The sequence below is a fragment of the Lissotriton helveticus genome, chromosome 7 (assembly GCF_964261635.1).
Source record: "Lissotriton helveticus chromosome 7, aLisHel1.1, whole genome shotgun sequence".
NCBI lineage: Eukaryota > Metazoa > Chordata > Amphibia > Caudata > Salamandridae > Lissotriton > Lissotriton helveticus.
This window is the reverse complement of record NC_136068.1, coordinates 1,714,015,426-1,714,029,027: the sequence shown is the minus strand read 5'-3', so window position 1 is coordinate 1,714,029,027 and position 13,602 is coordinate 1,714,015,426.

The window sequence follows — 13,602 nt, the reverse complement described above, 5'->3', positions numbered from 1 at the left end:
TTTCATCAATCCCTAGTTTTATACGAGAGATTCTTCGATCTACTTTAATCCAGACAGAGAATGACGAAACACATCGGATGCAAAGGAGAGTTCCTATCTGGCTTCCTGAAGCATGTCGCCTATCACTGTAACCGTATTTAAAAATAACAAATGACAAACTGTGTTATGCATAATATAGAGCTGAGCTACACGAACCTACACGACAGGCGCTGCTGAAATAAACTCTAAGCAGTAGGGTAATTTTACCTACCTGACCGCCGTCCGTCAGCGCCGCATCCTGGGACCTTCGACCTTGGCGTCTTCAATGGAGCAGAAACCGTTACCCCGCCCTCTGTCCTCAGCCAATCCTGGTGCTGGAGCAGCGCCAGGATTGACACAGGGCATGGTTGCTTTCTGCCCGCCTGCCCATTAGGAGAGCGAGGTTTCGCTCTTCTAATGGGCATGCGCCAGCCGAGCAGGCACAAGTGCGCATGCGTGGGCAAGGCTGAAAAATGTGCCTCCGTCCCCAGTCATGCACACCTGTGTGCTGCTGCCTGCCCCAGACAATGCCTTATGCCTGTCAGTCAACATGACACAGGACCGCCCACCCCCTTCAGACTCTGAAGGGGGTGGGCGGTCCGGATTCATGCTGACTGACAGGCATTGTCCCTCGGCGTTTTGAACTTAAGTAAACTGAGAGTTTACTTAAGTTCAGAGCAGTACGCCGAGGGAGCTGCGGGTGCGGACGGGGGGGCAAAGCCCCAACGCCCCTAATGGACGCACCACCACTGTTCCCTCGCCTGATTACCTTACTACTATGTGTTGAGTTCCAGAGTTGGGGACATCAGGAGGTGGACCCCTTTGTGCATCATTCGGAATCCAAGGAGAGGGCGTGCATATTACAAATATACTCAATGTTTCAATAATGCGTCAAAGCAAAATATTTCATACAAGAAAAATCAAGAAATTCATGAAGAATAAACGCGAGAGTTTGATTAATAATCGAATTCCCTAGAGATTTTTGTCTTACAGTCAAATCTGAGAATTCATTATAGAAAAACAGCTCAGCATTGTTTCAACAAGCCCATAAATCCTTACCTTGTAGTAACAAATAATTCATCTCTTTCAACTACCTAGGTGCACTGCCAATTCCTCTCCACTGTTCAATCCTCCTGTGACTTTAGTCCGTAAATCTACAATGTACCGGTATTCCAGTCTCCGTAATCTCTGCATTCTGTCCCCTCCTCTCGGATTCTCTGGTACAGAATCCAGGCAAAAATATTGTAGTAGATTTCTATCACTTTTATGTTTGATGGAAAAATAACGGGCCACCGGATAGGAAAAATCCTTGTTCACGATGGCACGCATATGTTCCAGGATTCTCAGCTTGAAAGGGTTAATTGTACTCCCTATGTATTTTAAACCACAGGGACATTTTAGGCAGTAAACTGCAAACGATGTATGACAGGACATAAACTTGTTAATCCTCTTTCCCTCCTTGCAGCCCTTTACATCATACGATAATGTTCTTTTGCTAAAGGCACACGCTTTGCATCTGCCACAAGGAAAGAATCCCTTAGCTTCCTGTAATAGCCCTGGTTTCTTAGCGATGGAATCTAGATGACTATGTACTAGATTATCTCGGAGAGACCGTGCGTGCTTTCCTGAAAGTGATCAGGGGAGCCGCTGGCACGTCAGAACCAATAATGTTATCGGTCTTTAGCATGTGCCAGTGTCTTCTCATGATTCCCCTAAACCAATTAGAGTCTTGAGAGAAGGAGCTTATCATCCGAAACCTCCCATCATCTTTACTCTGTTTTTTCTTTTTTAGCTTTTCGAAGGGGCACTCCATAGAGTTAAACAGCTACCTAGGGAGGCTAGGTAGCTGTTTAACTCTATGGAGTGTGTTTTTTAGAAGTTCAGCATTGTAGCCTCTCGCCAAGAATCTATCAGAGTTGACCTTAGCAGCATTGTCGAAGTCACATTTCATCGAACAATTACGCCTTAACCTGAGAAATTCCCCATAGGGGATGCCGTTAATCAGGTTTTGAGGGTGACTACTTAACTCATGTAGCGTGCTGTTCCCTGCTGTGGGTTTCCTGTAAAGGGCTGTTTTGATCTTTCCTTCATGTACTTCTACTTTCAGATCCAGGTAGCTAGCTGCCACCAAGCTGACCTGGCCTGTAAACCTTAAATTGATGTTATTCATGTTTAGCAGTCTTATATATTCCTCTGCATCATTTACAGGACAATTCCACACCACAAATAAATCGTTGATATAACGATACCATGACACGATTTTACTGGACCACTCCTCATTCTCAGGGGCCCAGGCTACCTGCTCCTCCCACCAGCCCACAAATAAATTTGCGTAGCTGGGGGCGAAGCAGGAGCCCATCGCCGTGCCAGAGACCTATCGGAAGAGATCTCCCTGAAGCAAAAATTTTTTATTGAAAAGGCAGTATTCAATAAGTTCCAATAACATTCTATTATGCATAGTATATTTCAATTGTCGTTTCTTCAGGAGGTATTCAATGGCTCTCAGGCCCTGGATGTGGTCAATGCTGGTGTAGAGACTAGTAATATCAAGGGTAAATAGACAGTAAGTAGGTTGCCAATCCAGTTTCTCAATATGTTCGATGAAATCTGTAGTCTCTCGAATGTATGATTTTAATCCCAACACTGCTTCAAAGAAAAAAGAATCCAAGAACCTCGAGAGGTTCTCAGTTAGGCTGCCCATTGAGGAGATGATAGGTCGTCCCGGTGGTTGATTCATGTTCTTGTGTACCTTAGGTAGGTAATAGAAGGTAGGTAGAATGGGATTAATTGTCTTTAAGAACAGATATTCGTCCAAATCAAGCATTTGTTTGTCGTGCCATTTTTTCAATAGTACATGTAACTTGTTGATGCTATCATGATAACTCGCTTTTGTAGTTGATTCGTAGCAAGTTTGATCACCCAATTGTCACATAGCCTCTTCCACGTACTGTTCCCGAGAAAGTAAGACGACATTTCCCCCCTTATCCGAAGGTTTGCAGATAATGGAGGTGTCTTCAGATAAACTTTTCACGGCTGATCACTTCACCTTAGTGAGATTACCCCGTCGCCTTGCTGGTTGTCTCTTTTCCCTGAAAATCATCTGATCCTTAATGACCAAGTCCGAGAAAGTATCAATCGTGTCAGACGGCATCTGTGGTAGAAACTTAGATGTCGGTTTGAAGCCGCTATTCGGTGCTTCCTGTTCTATTTCTACTCTTGTTATTCTTTGAGTGAATGTAATGGCCGGTGCACTTGTATCCATAGAGCCAAATCAGACCACCAGAATGACAAGAAGCAAAAGAGGGACCAGGTGGTAGAAGATGAAGATCATCTGATGATCATAAATCTTTCCCACGTGGTGTTGACAACTGCTGAAGAATCTGTGCTAAAATTAGGACTCACCGTTTGTCCCAATAATCACATGGAATATACTCAGACAAGAATAGACTTGTTCAAATTCATTTGCAAGTTGAAGCTACACAAATTTTACAAAATCAAACCAACACCCAATAAAGCAAAACTCTTAAGACTTCATCAAAAGGATACTGATCTCTTGAATGTGAATGATTTAACAGCATTGGAGCTACTAGAAGACTTACGCCAGGAGAGCTATATGGATACAAGTGCACCGGCCATTACATTCACTCAAAGAATAACAAGAGTAGAAATAGAACAGGAAGCACCGAATAGCGGCTTCAAACCGATATCTACGTTTCTACCACAGATGCCGTCTGACATGATTGATACTTTCTCGGACTTGGTCATTAGGGATCTGATGATTTTCAGGGAAACGAGACAACCAGCAAGGCGACGGGACAATCTCACTAAGGCGCAGCGATCAGCCGTGAAAAGTTTATCTGAAGACACCTCCATTATCTGCAAACCTTCGGATATGGGAGGAAATGTCGTCTTACTTTCTCGGAAACAGTACGTGGAAGAGGCTATGCGACAATTGGGTGATCAAACTTGCTACGAATCAACTACAAAAGCGAGGTATCATGATGGCATCAACGAGTTACATGCACTATTGAAAAAATGGCACGACAAACAAATGCTTGATTTGGACGAATATCTGTTCTTAAAGACAATTAATCCCATTCTACCTACCTTCTATTACCTACCTAAGGTACACAAGAACATGAATCAACCACCGGGACGACCTATCATCTCGTTGATGGGCTGCCTAACTGAGAACCTCTCGAGGTTCTTGGATTATTTTTAGTTTGAAGCAGTCTTGGGATTAAAATCATACATTCGAGACACTACAGATTTCATCGAACATATTGAGAAACTGGATTGGCAACCTACTTACTGTCTATTTACCCTTGATATTACTAGTCTCTACACCAGCATTGACCACATCCAGGGCCTGAGAGCCATTGAATACTTCCTGAAGAAACGACAATTGAAATATGCTATGCTTAATAGAATGTTATTAGAACTTATTGAATACTGCCTTTTCAATAAAAAAAATTTGTTTCAGGGAGATCTCTTCCGACAGGTCTCTCGCACGGGGATGGGCTCCTGCTTTGCCCCCAGGTACGCGAATTTATTCATGGGCTGGTGGGAGGAGCAGGTAGCCTGGGCCCCTGAGAATGAGGAGTGGTCTAGTAAAATCGTGTTGTGGTATCGTTATATCAATGACTTATTTGTGGTGTGGAATGGTCCTGTAAATGATGCAGAGGAACATATAAGACTACTAAACATGAGTAACATCAATTTAAGGTTTACAGGCTAGGTCAGCTTGGTGGCAGCTAGCTACCTGGATCTGAAAGTAGAAGTACATGAAGGAAAGATCAAAACAGCCCTTTACTGGAAACCCACAGCAGGGAACAGCACGCTACATGCGGTAAGTAGTCACCCTCAAAACCTGATTAACAGGATCCCCTGCGGAGAATTTCTCAGGTTAAGGCGTAATTGTTCGATGAAGTGTGACTTTGACAATGCTGCTAAGGACAGCTCTGATAGATTCTTGGCGAGAGGCTACAATGCTGAACTTCTAAAAAACACACTCCATAGAGTTAAACAGCTACCTAGGGAGGGCCTCTTCGAAAAGCAAAAAAAGAAAAAACAGAGTAAAGATGATGGGAGGTTTCGGATGATAACCTCCTTCTCTCAAGACTCTAATTGGTTTAGGGGAATCATGAGAAGACACTGGCACGTGCTAAAGACCGATAACATTATTGGTTCTGACGTGCCAGTGGCTCCCCTGATCACTTTCAGGAAAGCACGGTCACTGCGAGATAATCTGGTACATAGTCATCTAGATTCCATCGCTAAGAAACCAGGGCTATTACAGGAAGCTAAGGGATTCTTCCCTTGTGGAAGATGCGAAGCGTGTCCCTTTAGCAAAAGAACATTATCGTATGATGTAAAGGGCTGCAAGGAGGGAAAGAGGATTAACAAGTTTATGTCCTGTCATACATCGTTTGCAGTTTACTGCCTAAAATGTCCCTGTGGTTTAAAATACATAGGGAGTACAATTAACCCTGACAAGCTGAGAATCCTGGAACATATGCGTGCCATCGTGAACAAGGATTTTTGAAACATTGAGTATATTTAATGGGAATCTCATGACTACAATGAAAAATCTATTTGAAAAATTCATTTGATTAGTTCTGGGTTTAGTTTATAAAAGAATTTTTCTTTAATGTATGCAGGCACATTGATAATGATCTAATTGGCAACTGTACTAACAATTTGGAGGATGTTTAGGCAACCTGTATTGGTTGCCATTGCCGATCCACGGCAACTGCCCATACCAACTAACGCTTTGGGGAAGGCGCACGCAGGCTCGGGTGCTACCCGCTACTTGGACAACCCCATGGAGCGTAATACATTAGCGGCGGTCCTGCCGCTGGGTCGCACCACCCCGAAGAAACGGGGACCACGAGACTCGCTATCCAAGGAGTCTCGTATGTGGAGCTGCGTGATGGATGAGGACAGGAGTGATGTTTGGGGCTCATGGTAGAGCCTTTGGAACGAGCAGTAATTGGAAAGTGCATCCATCCAGGATATATGGACTACATCTCCCACAAGCACAATATGTGTTTTCATACAGGGAGATGGTAGATGTCGTGCCCTTTACTGCTGGCCCCTGATGAGGAAAATAAATTTCCGAAACGCGTCGGGCCTATTTCAAACACGCAACTGCACATACCAACTAACGCTTTGGGGAAGGCGCACGCAGGCTCGGGTGCTACCCGCTACTTGGACAACCCCATGGAGCGTAATATATATATATATCTTGATACTGATAGGAAAAAAACAAAAAACATATTTTCCTAGACAGAATAAAACAAGAAAAAAAATGATACACAATAAGGTTCTGGGTCAGATTAGAATAGGTGTATCCTAAGGATTCAGGAACTAACCTATAACTATATTCTCTATTTTGCCAGCTCAAGAAAATGAAGAAAAAAACAAAGAAGAAGCTATATCCGCACTTCATGGAATCCAGGAAATCAGATAAGTATCAGGGTTACAACATACATCATGTGACTATCCTAATGTATATTCAAAAAGCTAGGATTCTTTAAATAATTTCTTTCCCATTCTCTTGTTGCAGGTTGAATGGAAAAAGTACTCCAGGTGCGCAGGACTTGCATATTTGAGACCAGGAAGCAGCCGGCGAAGTAATGCCAAATGACGACACAATGAACCAGGAAGAGAAGACTCCTCCTGTCGTATCCGGAACGCATCAGAGACATCTCAACAGACCCGACAGCTGAAGCACTGGAGCTGCAAGACAGGTAAGGATTAATACCAGGAGAGCAGGGAAGGCTCTGCGGCATCTGTGACGGAACGCGAAGCGCGCTCCATTTACAGACCGCCCTTTTTATATGCTCCCGGCACTGCCCCGTCCGCCGACTGCAGTTGGCGAGAGGGGCGCACCTGACAACACCACTCCACGCCACTTCACTCTCTGTCACTTTATTCTATACCACTGTACTCTACGCCACTGCACTCTTTGCCACTCTACACCACTCTGCTCTGCATCACTACGCTCTACTATGCACCACTCTAATCTATGCCAATCTATGCCACAGCATTTCACCACGCTGCATTGTATGCTGCTGAATTCTATGCCTCTGCACTATACGCCACTGCACTCTGTTCACTATACTATGCAACACACTATGCCAATGCACTCTACAGCAGTACACTCTACGCCATGCAACTGTACCCTACTCATCCCTGCAGAACTCAACTCTACACCACTACAGTCGATGCTACTGCATTCAACTCTGTACCACTGTACTCAACACCACAGCTCTCTGCCCACTCAACACCCACAACTCTGCAGCACTGCACTCTACGCAAACTGAACTCTATGCTACTCTACTCTGCACTACTGCATTCTATGCCACTCCACTCTACGTCATTGCACTCTTTGCCTCTGCACTGTACAGAACTATATTCTACTTTGTACCACTCCAAGCCACACTACTCTGCACCACTCTACGCCACTGCACTCTACACCACTGTACTCTACACCATTCTACTATGTACCACTACACTCTGCACCACTGCACTTTATTACAATGTACTCTACTATGCCCCACTCTAATCTACGCCACTGTATTCTACAATGCTATATTCTACGCCACTGAATTCTATGTCGGTGCCATCTACACCACTATGCTCTACGCTACTGTACTCTGCAACACTCTTTGTCAATTCACTCTATACCAGTCGACTCTAGTCCACTTAATGCCACTCTACACGACTCAACTCTATGCCACTCCAATACACAACACTCTATGTCACTCCACTCTCTGTGGTTATGTTAGAAGCTTGTAGAGAACATGGTTACTCTATTCGGAGTGTCCTTGCGCTAGGATTCTCCTTAAAGCATCATGAGAGCCAACCAGAGAAACGAGTTTGCCTTAGATTGCTCGAAGAGCCAGGTATTTAGTTTTTTGCAAAACAAAATTCAGAGGGTTGCATTCTAAGGTCCACGGGGAGGAGGTTCCATATCTTGGCTGCCAAGAAGCTAAAGTATAACGATCAAGTAGGGGGAGAGTGGACCACTTGTCCTATGTCACCAGGGTCTCAAATAACGTGACAGACCATTGTTGTAAAAAACCCTCATATACGGACACAGGCGTTGGGCGGTATATATGTTGATTCTCCGCCTTTGTGTACCGTAACAGCATGATCATTGGGTCTTTTCCTTTGTTTGTTATGCTGACCTCCACATGGAGGAAGACCAACTGGGTTGACAGTAGTGGCCGAAAATCAAATGGGCATGCTTGTGCTTAAAAAAGTGAATTAAAATTCCTAAACTCAAGTCTCATGTGTTTTATTCTTGAGGCATGTAGGAAACTAAAAACAATGGCGTGGGTGTATAGACTTAGTTACTGGTCTATCGCACTGGTGATTGTGATAATCATGGTCAACACGTTTCAGCCTCTTGGGACCTCTAGAGGCTTTCATCAGGACCAGTAGGTTAAGAGCCTAATTGTAGCTCTTAATGTGAAGTAAGGGGGTTATTTATTACTCACCACTTTAGTTGGTTACGGTCCGATCTATGGTATCTGTACCTAAATGGAAAAGAGTAAAGAAAAACATTGTAGATAAACATTGTGTCATTAGTTAATAACAAGTTGCATCATACCCCTGTTATACTCATCTCTAGCCCTGCTATACACACTGGCGTGAATAGAAAGCCCGTTGTTCTATATGTACCCTATTCCAAATTGGATCCCCAGGGACAAGATAAATAGATAAACCGTCACAGCTTTTTAAGATCTAAAGAAACTTGAGTACCTGCACATCTGGCAGTGGTGCAGTACTTTCAGTGGGAGAGTATGAGCACTACTATGTGGCAAACAGGTACTTGTGGATAGTGAGTGCCTGAACGCCTGGCAGTGGTGCAGTAGTTTCACTGGGATTGTACCGGCACGTCTATGTGGCAAACAGGTACTCTTGGATAGTGAGTACCTGCAGGTCTGGCAGGTGCAGTACTTTCATTGGGAGTGTTCTAGCACTTCTCTGTAGCAAACAGGTACTCTCGGACAGTGAGTACCTGCACGTCTGAGAGTGGCGCAGTACTTTCATAGGAGTGTACGGGCACTGCTCTGTGGCAAACAGGCACTCTCGGATAGTAAATACCTGAACGTCTGGCAGTGGTGCAGTACTTTCATAGGTCTTTACCAGAACTTATCTGTAGCAAACAGGTACTCTTGAATAGTGAGTACCTGTACGTTTGGCAATGGTGCAGTACTTTCAATGGGAGAGTACTGGCACTTCTCTGTGGCAAACAGGTACTCTCCGACAGTGAGTACATGCACGTCTGGCAGTGGTACAGTACTTTCATTGGAAGTGTACCAGAACTTTTTTGTGGGAAACAGGTACTCTAGGACAGTGAGTACCTGGATGCCTGGCAGCGGTTCAGTACTTTCAATGGGAGAGTACCAGCACTTCTCTGTGGCAAATAGGTACTCTCGGATTGTGAGTACCTGGACGTCTGGCAATGGTGCAGTACTTTCATAGGTCTTTACCAGAACTTCTCTGTAGCAAACAGGTACTCTCTGATAGTGAGTACCTGGACGTCTGGCAATAGTGCAGTACTTTCAATGGGAGAGTACCGGCACTTCTCTGTAGCAAACAGGTACTCTAGGACAGTGAGTACCTGCACGTCTGGCAGTGGTACAGTACTTTCAATGGGGGACTGCCAGCACTTCTATGCGGCAAACAGGTACTCTCGGACAGTGAGTAGCTGTAAGTCTGTCAGTGGTGCAGTACTTTCAATGGGAGAGTACCAGCACTTCTCTGTGGCAAACAGGTACTCCTGTACAGTGAGTACCTGGACGTCTTGCAGTGGTGCAGTACTTTCATTGGGAGAGTACCAGTACGTCTCTGTAGCAAACTGGTACTCTCGGACAGTGAGTACCTGCACGTCTGGCAGTGGTGCAGTACTTTCAGTGGGAGAGTACCAGCACTTCTATGCTGCAAACAGGTACTCTCGGACAGTGAGTAGCTGCAAGTCTGTCAGTGGTGCAGTACTTTCAATGGGAGAGTATCAGCACTTCTCTGTGGCAAACAGGTACTCCTGTACATTGAGTACCTGGACGTCTTGCAGTGGTGCAGTACTTTTAAAGAGAATGTACTGGCACTTCTCTGTGGTTACCAGGTACTCTTGGATTGTGAGTACTTGGACGTCTGGCAGTGGTGCAGTACTTTCAATGGGAGAGTACCAGCACTTCTATGCGGCAAACAGGTTCTTGTGGATAGTGAGTGCCTGAACGCCTGGCAGTGGTGCAGTAGTTTCACTGGGAGTGTACCGGCACTTCTATGTGGCAAACAGGTACTCTTTGATAGTGAGTACCTGGACGTCTCACAATGGTGCAGTACTTTCAATGGGAGAGTACCAGCACCTCTCTGTAGCAAACAGGTACTGTTGGATAGTGAGTACTTGCACGTCTGGCAGTGGTGCAGTACTTTCAATGGGAGAGTACCAACACCTCTCTGTGGCAAACAGCTACTCTCGGATTGAGAGTACCTGCACATCTGGCAGTGGTGCAGTACTTTTATTGGGAGTGCACCAGCACTTCTATGTGGCAAACAGGTACTCTTGGATAGTGAGTACCTGCACGTCTGGCAGGTGCAGTACTTTCATTGGGAGTATTCTAGCACTTCTCTGTAGCAAACAGGTACTCTTGGACGGTGAGTACCTGCACGTCTGGGAGCGGCGCAGTAATTTCATAGGAGTGTACCGGCACTGCTCTGTGGCAAACAGGCACTCTTAGATAGTAAATACCTGAACGGCTGGCAGTGGTACAGTACTTTCATAAGTCTTTACCAGAACTTCTCTGTAGAAAACAGGTACTCTCGGATAGTGAGTACCTGGACGTCTGGCAATGGTGCAGTCCTTTCAATGGGAAAGGAAAGGCACTACTCTGTGGCAAACAGGCACTCTCGGATAGTAAATACCTGAACGGCTGGCAGTGGTGCAGTACTTTCATAGGTCTTTACCAGAACTTCTCTGTAGCAAACAGGTACTCTCAGATAGTGAGTACCTGGACGTCTGGCGATGGTGCAGTAATTTCAATGGGAGAGTACCGGCACTTCTCTGTAGCAAACAGGTACTCTCGGACAGTGAGTACCTGCACGTCTGGCAGTGGTGCAGTACTTTCATTGGGAGAGTACCAGCCCCTCTCTGTGACAAACAGGTACTCTCGGACAGTGAGTACCTGGACATCTGGAAGTGTTGAAGTACTTTCATAGGAGTGTAGCAGCTCTTCTCTGTGGCAAACAGGTACTCTCGGGCAGTGAGTACCCTCACGCCTGGCAGTGGTGCAGTACCTTCATAGGAGTGTACCAGCACTTCTCTGTGGCAAACAGGTACTCTCGGGCAGAGAGCACCTTGACGTCTGGCAATGGTGCATTACTTTCAATGGGAGTGTACCAGCACTCTCTGTGGCAAACAAGTACTCTCGAACAGTGAGTACCTGCATGTCTGGCAGTAGTGCAGTACTTTCAGTCTTTGTGTATTACTTTGTATAAACATGTAAAATAATTATGTTGTTGAGAGAAACAAATAATAATAATTAATAAATAAAAATCATCTTTGGTCTACATGTACATACTTCCATTGTGCTTCTATGTACTTGGATCTGTGTGTCTGTTACTTTTCTCCTGAAAAAGCATATCCAATGCACTACCCTATTTCTCATCCTGTGCCTCTATCAATATCTTTAATCTACATATACTTACCTCCTTTATGTATCTATATACTTTCAATGTAATTATGGATCTATATATTTATCACTTTCTTCTAATTTAGCATTTCCAATGCACTACCCTATTTCTCAGCCTATACTTCGCTCAATATATCTTCTAGCCCAACCTTCTGACTCATCTCAAACTTCTTCTACTACTCCTTCCAATACACTACCCTATCTCTCATCCTATAAACCTATCAATATACCCTCTACATCCACTCTGTCAATTATCCAAAACCCCATACCACTACTATGAATGCCAAAATAACCCTTTCTAGACTCCCTCCTACTCTACCCCTCCTTGCGTCATCTGACACCTCTTTTACTATACCGATCCCCTAAAACAAACCTTTCTAAACTCTTCCTTCTGAGCCCTCCCCTACAAAACTCCTTTCTACTCACACAAAAGCCTCCTCCTACTGCTAAGACCTAAAAAAATCCTTCACTCTTTTATCCCTCCACTATCCTTTTCTTTTTTTATTTCAAAATATTTTATTGAAAATAAATTTTGCATACACAAAAACGAAACAGTTTGTCTTATTTCTTGGCAGTTCTGACAAATGTGTACTGTTGGCTTCAATCGAAATTAACAGACTAACATGTTCACTTCTCAAATTCCATATTAAACTATACTAATATACTACCAAAATAACTGAATAACATATCCACTACTCAAATTATTTCATATTTTTTTACTATATTAATTTTCAACAGTAATCCTTTATGAGTTCCGGAGTGGCCTGCTACTCGCCAGAAAAGCGCTTCAACACCCATCAGGGGTAACAAGTACTATATGAATGCAAATCTTTCTTCCCCTTTTATCCCTCCGCTAATCTTCTCATTCCAAGTAACTGACTAATATCCACCACTGAAATCACTTCATATTTCACCATGTTAATTCACCACTAATCCTTTGAAGGCTTCCTGAATAGCGTGCGTCAACAAGCGCTATATAAATACAAACCTTTGTCCTCCTCTATCCTTCTGCTATCATTCCAAATCCAAATAACTGACTAACCTATCCACCACATAAAATATACTTGCATGTTTCACTATACTAATTCAACACTAATCCTCTATGGGTCCCGGAGTAGCGTGCTAGTCACCGAAAAAGCGCTTTGGCGCCTCGTCAGGGGTAGTAAGCGCTATATAAATGCAATTACAATACAATACTTCTATGTAGCCCTTTAACCATACCCCTCCGACAGAGCGCCTATAAACCGAGAAAATCAGAGTGCTTCGCAGCCTTGTCAGAGTATGAAGCGCTCTGCAAACGGTCCAATATAATATAGCGCCCACAAGATCGAGACAATTGTGTCTAATCTGACAAAGGGGTGTGTCCTGCACCTATTCTGGTTCGTGTTTAATCTCGGGTTATTCGTAACGGTCTGGGAGTTTCTAGGTTTCTTCTTTCCTTCTCTCGCTGCTTCTCTCTCTTTCCTTCTCTCGCTGCTTCTCCTTCTTTCCCTTCTCTCACTGCTTCTTCTTCTTTCCCTCTCTCGCTGCTTCTCTCTCTTTCCCTCTCTCGCTGCTTCTCTCTCTCGCTGCTTCTCCCTCTTTCCCTCTCTCGCTGCTTTCTCCCTCTTGCCTTCTCTCGCTGATTCTCTTTCTTTCCCTCTCTCCCTGCTTCTCTCTTTCCCTCTCTCGCTGCGTCTCTCTCTTTCCCTCTCTCGCTGCTTCTCTCTTTCCCTTCTCTCGCTGCTTCTCTCTCTTTCCCTCTCTCGCTGCTTCTTTCTCTTTCCCTTCTCTCGCTGCCTCTCCTTCTTTCCCTTCTCTCGCTGCTTCTCTCGCTGCTTCTCTCGCTGCTTCTCTCTCTTTCCCTCTCTTGCTGCTTCTCTCTCTTTCCCTTCTCTCG